Genomic DNA, 9,782 nt, shown 5'->3' on the forward strand with positions numbered 1-9,782 from the left:
AGCTTAGGTAAGTACCGTAGAGGTGCACTAAGAAAGGAATTCCCGGAATTCCCACGGGAACGGGAATTAGCGGGAAAATCCTTTTGTATGAAAAATCTAAACAGCGGAAGATAGATGAAGGGGGTAAAACGGGATCCACGCGTACGAAGTCGTGTATTTTTAAAAAATGGTCTCTATGGTGCACCTAGAGGCGTCTTGTCTGTGTCTTTCATATATTTGAAACTTAATACGTATCCAGAGATTTTTCCACGTATTTATTTAACCCTCTTAAAAACTGGCACACGAAACTGGTCTGAGTGTTCTCTCAAAATAATGTTAAAGTCATTAAGAAACAACTTTTAACGAGAAATTAAGGCTTTATCATTAGATTGTTGCGCTAAAAAATTCGGTAAAACATTTCAGTTTCGATAAGAATGTTACAAAGAGCTTAAAAAGTTCAGTGACCTAATTTTAAAAGTAGGTATCATTATTTATCTGTTACGTAGACACTGGCTGTAAATAAATTTCATTTTTTATTTGAAATAATTTACAAAACAAATGACGATCCGACGACCTCATAAAGGTAGCAGGAAGGCGCTGGATGCAGGCCGCTACCAACCGGGCGATGTGGAAATCATTGGGGGAGGCCTATGTTCAGCAGTGGACGTCCTATGGCTGAAGTGATTATGATGATCTAATGAACGGACGATAGCATATCAAGGTAAATAATGTGTTAGGAGCAATTTTGCAATAATGATAGATCGCCCGGAGTCCTGCCAGCAGGACTTAAAGTACTTCCGGTAGGACGCAAAATTAAAAGATCACAGTTTCGTAAGTATACATTGTACAAATTTCAAATTTACACGAAAAAATAGAGTGTTTCTCTCTCTTTCACCCAATAGTGCCCAAGATCGAAAAACGCGACTAACCGTTAGTCGGAGCCCGATGGCGCACGAGTATACACGGGGGCAGCGCGTTCGCGCTCGCGCGACACATTTTGACGCGCCGGGCGTGGAGTCGGCAACATTTTGGCGATAATATTATAATGAATGTGAAGTATTCCAGCCTAATCAAACATTTATAATTTATTTCTTGTTTTTGTTTTTAATTTGTAGTGTATTTGTAAGTGATAGGTGTAATTTCTAATACAAAGTGACGTACCAAAGTAATTAATTTAAAGTTCCTTATTATAGTTCCTATTAGTTAAGTTGAAAGAAGATAAACAAGTTTATAATATATTAAGAAAAGTAAAATACTGGTTAAACAAAATGATTCTACGACATGACTTTTTATTTAATAAACACTAACCAAGTGTTTACTACTTCTGGTGAGGATGAGTTCAAATTTGAAGGTCACCGTACTGCTGGAAGGACCAGCAAGCAAACACGTACAAATTGCGTACTGCGGGCAGGACTTGCGATAATCTTCTGGCAGGACGTTTAGAACAAAAGACCAGTCCTTCCAGAAGAGCTTCCAGCAGGACAAAGCACCGGGCGATCTATCAATAAAATGCATCAGTCTGATATGATGAGGTTTTTTCTTAATCTAAATCTGACAAACGTTTTACTTTTGTAAACCTATTGTAAGTTTGTTTAAAAGGTTCAACTATTTGTATAAGGATCTCTAATGGTAAACAACATGATTAAGATGCAGTCTGTCATTCACAAACACGTTGAATGACCTCAGAATGGCAGACGTATTCTGAATGTTTGTCAACGTTAGCATAATTTAGGCCAAGACGTAACAAAATAAATATTGAACTGCACAAATGAAATCAGTTTTATCTTGGAAACAACATTAAAATCAGGGTGTCAAACTGCTGTAGGTGTCTGGTGTTGTAAAAAAATATTTTTCGTTAATTTCTGTAACACATTTGTTTGAAATTCCTAAAAAAACCCTCCTAAGCATAATCATTGGTTTTTCGGACTATTTAATTGATTCAATACTTTCAATACTTATAAAAGTTAATTATTAACGTGGAATTAGAATCCTACATACAAATCTAACGTCCAACTCCACCTGTAGAGCCGTTTCTATAACTAGTGATTCCTAGTTGTTTCAAAACTACAATTCTTACTCATATTTCCGAAATTAGGTGCACATCTTTGGCTTTGAATAATTCAATGTCGAAATTATTAACACTGTCCTGAAAACTATACGACCTTTTGTTACTCACAATAGAATCTGGGTCGGAACAACTCACGAAACAACTATAAAAATATTGCAAAAAGATTATTGTGTAATAATTTTTAATGTGCGATCAAACTAAAGCACTTATTTGCGTTAAAAGTATAGTAACTAGAGTAGGTCCGTATTTTTCATAATTTTTAGGTAATACAAATTACTTATATTCCCGTCAACCCCTTCAGAGTGAGAGGTAAGTAAATGTAATGATTTGTAAATAGTGAGTTCACCACATTAAAAAAATAAAAATAACAATTCCGCGGTATTCCATTTTAGGATATTGGCCAGAAACCCTGAAAACGCGGTAGAAATTGTAAAAAAAACTATTCGAAATTTTTTTTTAATAAAAACAATATCGCATCGACATTAAGTCATTTTCCTGAATATGGCCGCGCGTCACATCGCTCGAATGTGTGTCAATGACGTTATTTACCATGAGTGCCCAACCGTAATCAGCTGATCGGCGCGTGCGCCGTCAAATGTGTGACATTGCGGTAATGATGGTGATGTAACTTCATTCATGGTGAGTGATGAATTTTGATAGGCAAATAAGTATGGAATATTCTCAACTACTTAGGTATATTGCCTTAGAATATAATGGTGTAATTTTACTTTTAAACGACAGATTTAATTTTGCGATAGCCTCACGGACCAAACAAGGTTTTCGTCGAAAAGGACTGAAATTTGATAGTTATTTGGATAAAAAAAACTTGGCCAAATGACTAAGGAACCAAATCTTCCTAAATTATTACAAAAAAAAATATTTGTCTATATTGTCTGCAACTGTAGACAATGCCTTTATTTTAGAAACTGATTTGATCAAGTAGGTTCTACTATTTTGCTTGTTCTACATACTTTATTAAAAACATCCAACATACAGTGTCTGCGTAAACGTAATTATAGTACAATACAGTTCACAATTATACTATAAAACACGAGCTCAACTTTCGGTCTGAGAGACCGTGCGCGGGTATATGTGTAATGCTTTTTGGCGCGGGTATACGAAGGTTAAGTAGATAGCTCAATATAACGAGTCATTGAGCGCTGCCGCACACTATGCCGCCAGTAGCCGCCACAATACCTACCATAGAGCAGTGATGACCAAGAGATCGACCGCGAAGACGATTTTGGTAGCCCGCGAGAGTTAAATAAACTGAAATTATTTTAAAATGTACTATTCGCGCCAAGAACACTGACCATCTATCTACCTATAAATATAGGTACTCACACGCTTCAGACGGTCGTAACGTGGTAGTATTGTTGCTGGCGAAATGTTTTATTTCTCTCTTCTTGCAGTCGACCGCAAGAAATATTTTCGAGCATGTAGACCTCACAGGTCAAAAGCTTGGCCACCCCTGCCATAGAGGTTAAGCTAAGGCATTAGTAGTTTCGGGGCTACTCCTTGCAACGTTAAACGAAAAACGCAGCCGATAAGTGGATGTATGCCAAGTCCTCCATTTACTGCTAGTAAATAGAAAGGGTCGTCCTTTTGAGACTAACTGACTTTATAATGGCAACTATGATAATAAATAAATAAATATCCTTGGACATTTTACACTTTGCCTCTAGTCCCAAACTAAGCGAAGCTTGTACTATGGGTACTAGACGATGGATATAAACATACCTACTTAAATATTTTTTTTATAAATACTGATGGTATCATTACAAGTAAGGTGTAATAAAACCACAATCCGAAAGGCTGATTCAGGTTTTCAAACTACAAGTTTATGACATTGTACTCGTAGTCTCGTATGTCCTTTACGACATGATAAAAATTCCACTTTAACATACAAACTGTAACAGCTGATCAATCAGTCCACGAGTGGGAAACTTATTTTTTTCTGACTCACTTATGACGTGTGCTTGAGTATTCTCAGTGAGAATGGAAACCATACAAGTATCAATCATCTCATCACTGCCATACGGCGGCCATTTTTGGCGGCCACCAGTGACCAAGCGTGCGGCATCGCAAGTGGTCAGCCCAAAACAATGCGTCATTTGTCGTCACGCACCATCGCTTTCGGGGATATTACCAATGTCACTGTCGAGGCCAACGCATGACCTTTGACATACCTTTCTAGAACTTTTTGATGTACTACTACAATGAAAACATATTAGAATATACAGAGTGTCCCAATTAGCACGTCACACTGATGGACCTAAAGGTACAGTTACACTAGCACGAAAAATTACTACTTAAAGAACCATGTGTATCGAAACATTGCTATAAGCATGCTCATTTCGAACTGTGCATACTAATGAGCATGACTCTATAAGCGTGTAACTGTACCTTTAGTTACACGCATCAAAATGTCCAAATAAAAAAATAACTAAAATTGGTCATCATGCCTATCTCAAAACTCATGAAACTTTTCTATGGACACATTAAGCTTGTTCAATGCGATTTAACCCATCTAGCTCCAGTGACCGTGTGACGTGCTAATTTTGAGACAGTCTGTAGGTATTTTGTTGCAAAATAACTCCTAACACAACTAAATAAGATGCAGTATTTAACTTGCAGTACCGTTTTTATACCACTAATAATAATTTAATGACTCCATTAAAAATATTATTTAACTCTAAAAGAAATAAGACACATAGAATAAGCAATTAGGGAGTTAACACGCAATGTATTTACACAGTGCATCCAGATCGGAAATTATTTCTCACTTAAAAGCTTATAAAGCTTACTAAAGCTTTTGCCCCCGGCTTTACTTGTAGAAAGAGAATTTATAATTAATAGATAATATCACTCGGGAATAAGGTAGCTTTCAATTTTTTAAATCAATTCAGTATTCCCAAAAATTACGTCCTACAAACTCGCCACTCTCGCGGTTTTGCCAGTCTTTTAGTCCCAATAGTGGGACTTTATTTCAAATCATGTCATAGGAATACAACGTCAACCTTTTTTCTGAAACGTCTCGTGACAAATATTGGAACTAATTAATAACCCAGTATTGGTAAGCGTAAATGTCACTTCGGTGTTGTCTAATGTGGTAAAAATAGAAACTACATAGGTATTATTATTACTGGTATTGATAGTAACGCCTTCCTGTAAATGTCATTATGCGGGACACTTCAGTCTTGTCCAACTATAAAAGTTTTTTGGCAACTAAAGTTACTCAGGTTGAGTTGCACCAACTATTTTTAACGGTAGCTATGACAATAACCGGTGCCTTTTGTATGGAGTTTGACAGATTTTTGACGTTTGTTAAAGTCGAAGTAAAATGGTGCAACTCAACCTCAATGTATCTTTCTAAAGTGGTTAACGTTACAAACAGACAGAGCTTTTTTCGCATTTATAATATTAGTAATTCAGTTCTTATAGACATAATTAAAATACTCTTAACTACATAGTTAGTTCACCCGTGGCTTAGTTATAACTGTGCCCAGTGGTCCGCAGAGGGATACACTGGTAAAAACGTCAGCCACGTGTCGAATGCATGCCATTGGTTCCGTATCAGTTGTTTATTTATTAATGCAAATGCTTGTTTACTTTGCGAATTCGAACGGCGTTAATGTCTTTGAAATTTTTTACTGAACCGTTTCTAGAAATCAACAGCTCGTTAATTTTAACGTGGTATGGATTGTTCTTGTTTTGTTGCAAAAATTTGGATACGGTAAACGGAAAATGATTTATTTACTTAAGAAAGATGTAGATTTATGTATGAACTAGCGGCTACCCGCAACTTCGTACGCGTGGATCCCGTTTTACCCCCTTAGGAGTGCATTTTCGTAAAATCCTTTCTTAGCGGATGCCTACGTCAAAACATCTACCTACATGCCAAATGGCAATGCCAGATTTTGTATGGAAAGTGGCGTCTTTTTTTTTTCGCGCGGCCATCGACCAAACTTTGTTTTTTGATTACAAAGTAGTGTAATAAACCAAACTTACTATGGCATGTATACCTCTAAACTCAGTCTGAACTGAGTTACGAGCATTAGAAGTTTGATTATTTTCATACTAGATTTGCTTTTTGTGCGCAAGTTTTGTAAGAAATTGCAACAAAATATTGCGCTATTTTTTTATTGCGCTGATTCTGCTCCATACTGATGTCTGGAGCCTTTAATGGATGATATTGTTTGTTTACACATACAATCTCACTATTTTGTTGCAATTCCTTACAAAACTTTGCGCGCAAAAAGCAAATCTAGTATGAAAATCATCAAACTTCTAATGCTCGTAACTCAGTTCAGACTGAGTTTAGAGGTATACATGTCATAGTAAGTTTGGTTTATTACACTATTTTGTAATCAAAAAACAAAGTTTGGTCGATGGCCGCGCGAAAAAAAAAAGACGCCAATTTTCGGCATTGTCTTTTTAGCCTGATCCGTCCAGTGGTTTGGGCTGTGCGTTGAAAGATCACTATGTCAGTCAGTCAGTCAGTCACCTTTGAGTTATAAATATTTTGAGATATTTGAATTTTAAAGACCTTCACGTCAGTATGGCGAAGAAGGAAAATAATTTAGCACAATAAAAATGCATTTATTCAACTACGGCATTTTGACATAGCTACGCAAATGAGCTATCAACATTCAGAGAATGAACTATGAATGAAATGAATTCACGATTCGTAGTAGGAAATATTTTTTTTTTTTGTTTTTCGACCAAAATTAGCATATTTAATGTATAAAATTATAAATACTTAATATTGTCTATTTCTTATGCAATAGTGAAGTTTATTGAAGTCTCCGTGTTCGGTTCCTGGTTAACATTATTGTTCATTTATTGACATAAACAATGTTTTTTTCTTACACTTGGATAAAAATACACCTTTTTTATTTTAGAAAAAGCTACTGTTTTAGTGGGTTGATACTTGAACTAAGAACCAAAAAATAACCTACTAAAGTAGATAATATTTTTTTAATTGTAGAGAAAAGTTAATAATTGTGGAGTGAAGTTAAGTGTATAGTAGGAACCATGAAAGAACCTATAACATTGTGGTAAAACCCACGGAACCCTAATCCCTGAGAGTCTTATCGCTTACACAGTCGGCTGACGTCTAGCGGTAACAGCAACGCATGCAGAAGCACTGTGTAAGGAAATTACGAGGTTTTTGCGTTTCGCCACGGATCCTTAACTTTAGAACTGTATAATGTAGATTAATAAAGATTGACTAAGATTCAACACCTTGCGATATAGACTGTTGATTCTGATATTGTACAGTCGCGGAATGAAAAGGTTCGTCACCTTAGTGTCGGTTTTCGCTTGCACTAGGTACTTACTGTAAGAGTCAAACCTGCCAACATAACCGTGCAAGAAACATTGCTGCTAACATTTAAATAAATATGACGTTTGCTAACGAATAAGGTTTTGCTTGTTTATTTTTCTATCCCATCAGCGCAATGATACAAAATGTAGTTTTTTTATTTAATAGATAATGGCAGGTTGAACCAACAAGAAAGTTTTAGTTTATCAATCATAATAATCTTCTTGACAAGTTAAATCGTCAAACAACTTTGATCTGAATAATTTTGAACTTTACTGACGAACAGTTATAGATTATTTTCTCTTTCTTCTTTCTTTTTCTTTTTTCAGCCAAATGACGTCCACTGCTGGACAAAGGCCTCCCCCAAGGTTTTCCACAATGAACGGTCCTGCGCTGGTAAAGGTCGCGGGAAGAGCCTGGATGCGGGCAGCGCAGGACCGTTCATTATTTTCTCTAACTCGAGAGTATTCTGTAACATAGTTTCAAAAGGTATTATGTGCTCGCGATTCGTTGAAGGAATCAATTTGAAAACTGACGAACCTTTTCATTCCGTGACTGTACATGTTCATTGCTTACCATGAGTTTACGTTAGGTGTGCGCTAGCGACTGCGTAAAAAGTGACATTAAGGCTGAGTTGGACCATCTACTTTGATTTTAACAAAATCTGTCAAATCCATACAAAAAATACCGGTTATTGTAATAGTTACTGTTATAGTAAGGTGGTGGTGGTTCACCCTAAATTTATGACAACTTGACAACCCACTCGAAACACAAGCTAGCTTACCACGAGGGGTTAACGGGACTATTATTAGTAATTTGTACATTAAAAAACCCTTTAGTGTTTCTCAAGTGTAAGGACTTAACAAAGTTTTAAACACAAATAATAATAATATGTTAAAATCTTAAGAATAACATATACCTACTATGTTAAGTATTATTTGCAAGTTTTTGTAGAGTTTAGACCGTAGAATGGAATATAATGTAACTGTAGTTTATGAAGACTTTAGAAACTATAATACAAAAAATAATTAAGCGATATGTTTATATGTAGCTCAAATAAGACTCGGTGTTTTTTCATGGTTGTGATTTCAATAATGATTTTAATTATTCTATTGAACTGTAAGTTTTAGTCACGCGATTTCAATATTTATTATGTTTATTATAAGGATTATGATATTTTCTTTCAAGAATTGTGCTGAAAATGTCGGAAACGTGATTTTTTACAAGAACAAATTGAGTGCATCAGTTGGGCATTGAACTCGCGATCTTTGCTCGATAGCTCTGACCACTAAGTTACGGTGAAACATAAGTTAATCTGTGAATTACGATGTGAAAGTAAAAACTTTTTTATTTAAAAAGTTGCGGACACCCCTCTAGGTGGACCGACGATCTGTTGAAGATCGCGGGAGGTGCCTGGATGCGAGTGAAGCAGGATCGGTCGTTTTGGAAATCCTTAGGAGGGGGTCCCGGCCTTTGTCCAGTAGTGGACGTCATTTGGCTGAAACAACGAACGAAAACGAACGAAATCTGTTTTTTACATGTAATGAAATAAAGAAAGAAAACATGTTTATTCAGTATCACACTATGGTTTACATTGAGACAGTGTTGGGTTTTTACTTTATGCACTAGTTTTGTTTTGTATGGTATTTGTTAGTACTAGGGCACTATTTAAGTTGTGAGCCTCGACAACATAACGTGTTGTTAGACGACATCTGATACTTTTAATGAAAAGTTTGATATTTTTCACTACAACTTTATTCAAAACTTTTTATCATTTGAGCACGTTTTGTATTATTAATATTGAATTGAAAATTATCTTGACTACAAAAACATGGAATTGACTTGCGGAAATTTTCGCGCGAATATTTATTATGACTTTCGACGTGGTTAATCAATACAAAACTGAAGCGGTCAGCTAAATTTCACTTTCGGTAATAAAGATCTGTCCTTTACCATTGTAAAACGCTAGTTTAAGAAGTATAATATTATATGTCATTGTCTCACCAGTGAACTTTGCGAAAGTCGTCCAAAATGACTAATAGTGGCGGAAAACATTGATGTTGTCAAAAAAATGGAAGAGAAACCTTGTCATGTGATATATCGTAGGATTGAGATAATCCTAGGCAATAATTCCACTAGCAGTAATAAAATATTGTAGGACCATATTATGGTTAATACGTTTTTTTCTCGCTGGATGTCACAAAATTTTTCAAACGCTCAATAGGACGCTTGTGTCGTTTAGTCCTTGGAAATGTTTGATAAATACGTTTGAAAAGCTTTAAAAGCCGTTTTTAAAATTGTGACAGTTGACGAATTAAGGATCTATGCATAATTATCCTGAAAATAAACAGCTATCGACTATGGAGGTGTTTTAAGATGAACCAATTCCAACAAAAGTCCCTTGCGCTC

Source organism: Ostrinia furnacalis, unplaced genomic scaffold (genome assembly GCF_004193835.3).
Source record: "Ostrinia furnacalis isolate ACB-3 unplaced genomic scaffold, ASM419383v2 OfSCF4654, whole genome shotgun sequence".
Classification (NCBI taxonomy): Eukaryota; Metazoa; Arthropoda; class Insecta; order Lepidoptera; family Crambidae; genus Ostrinia; species Ostrinia furnacalis.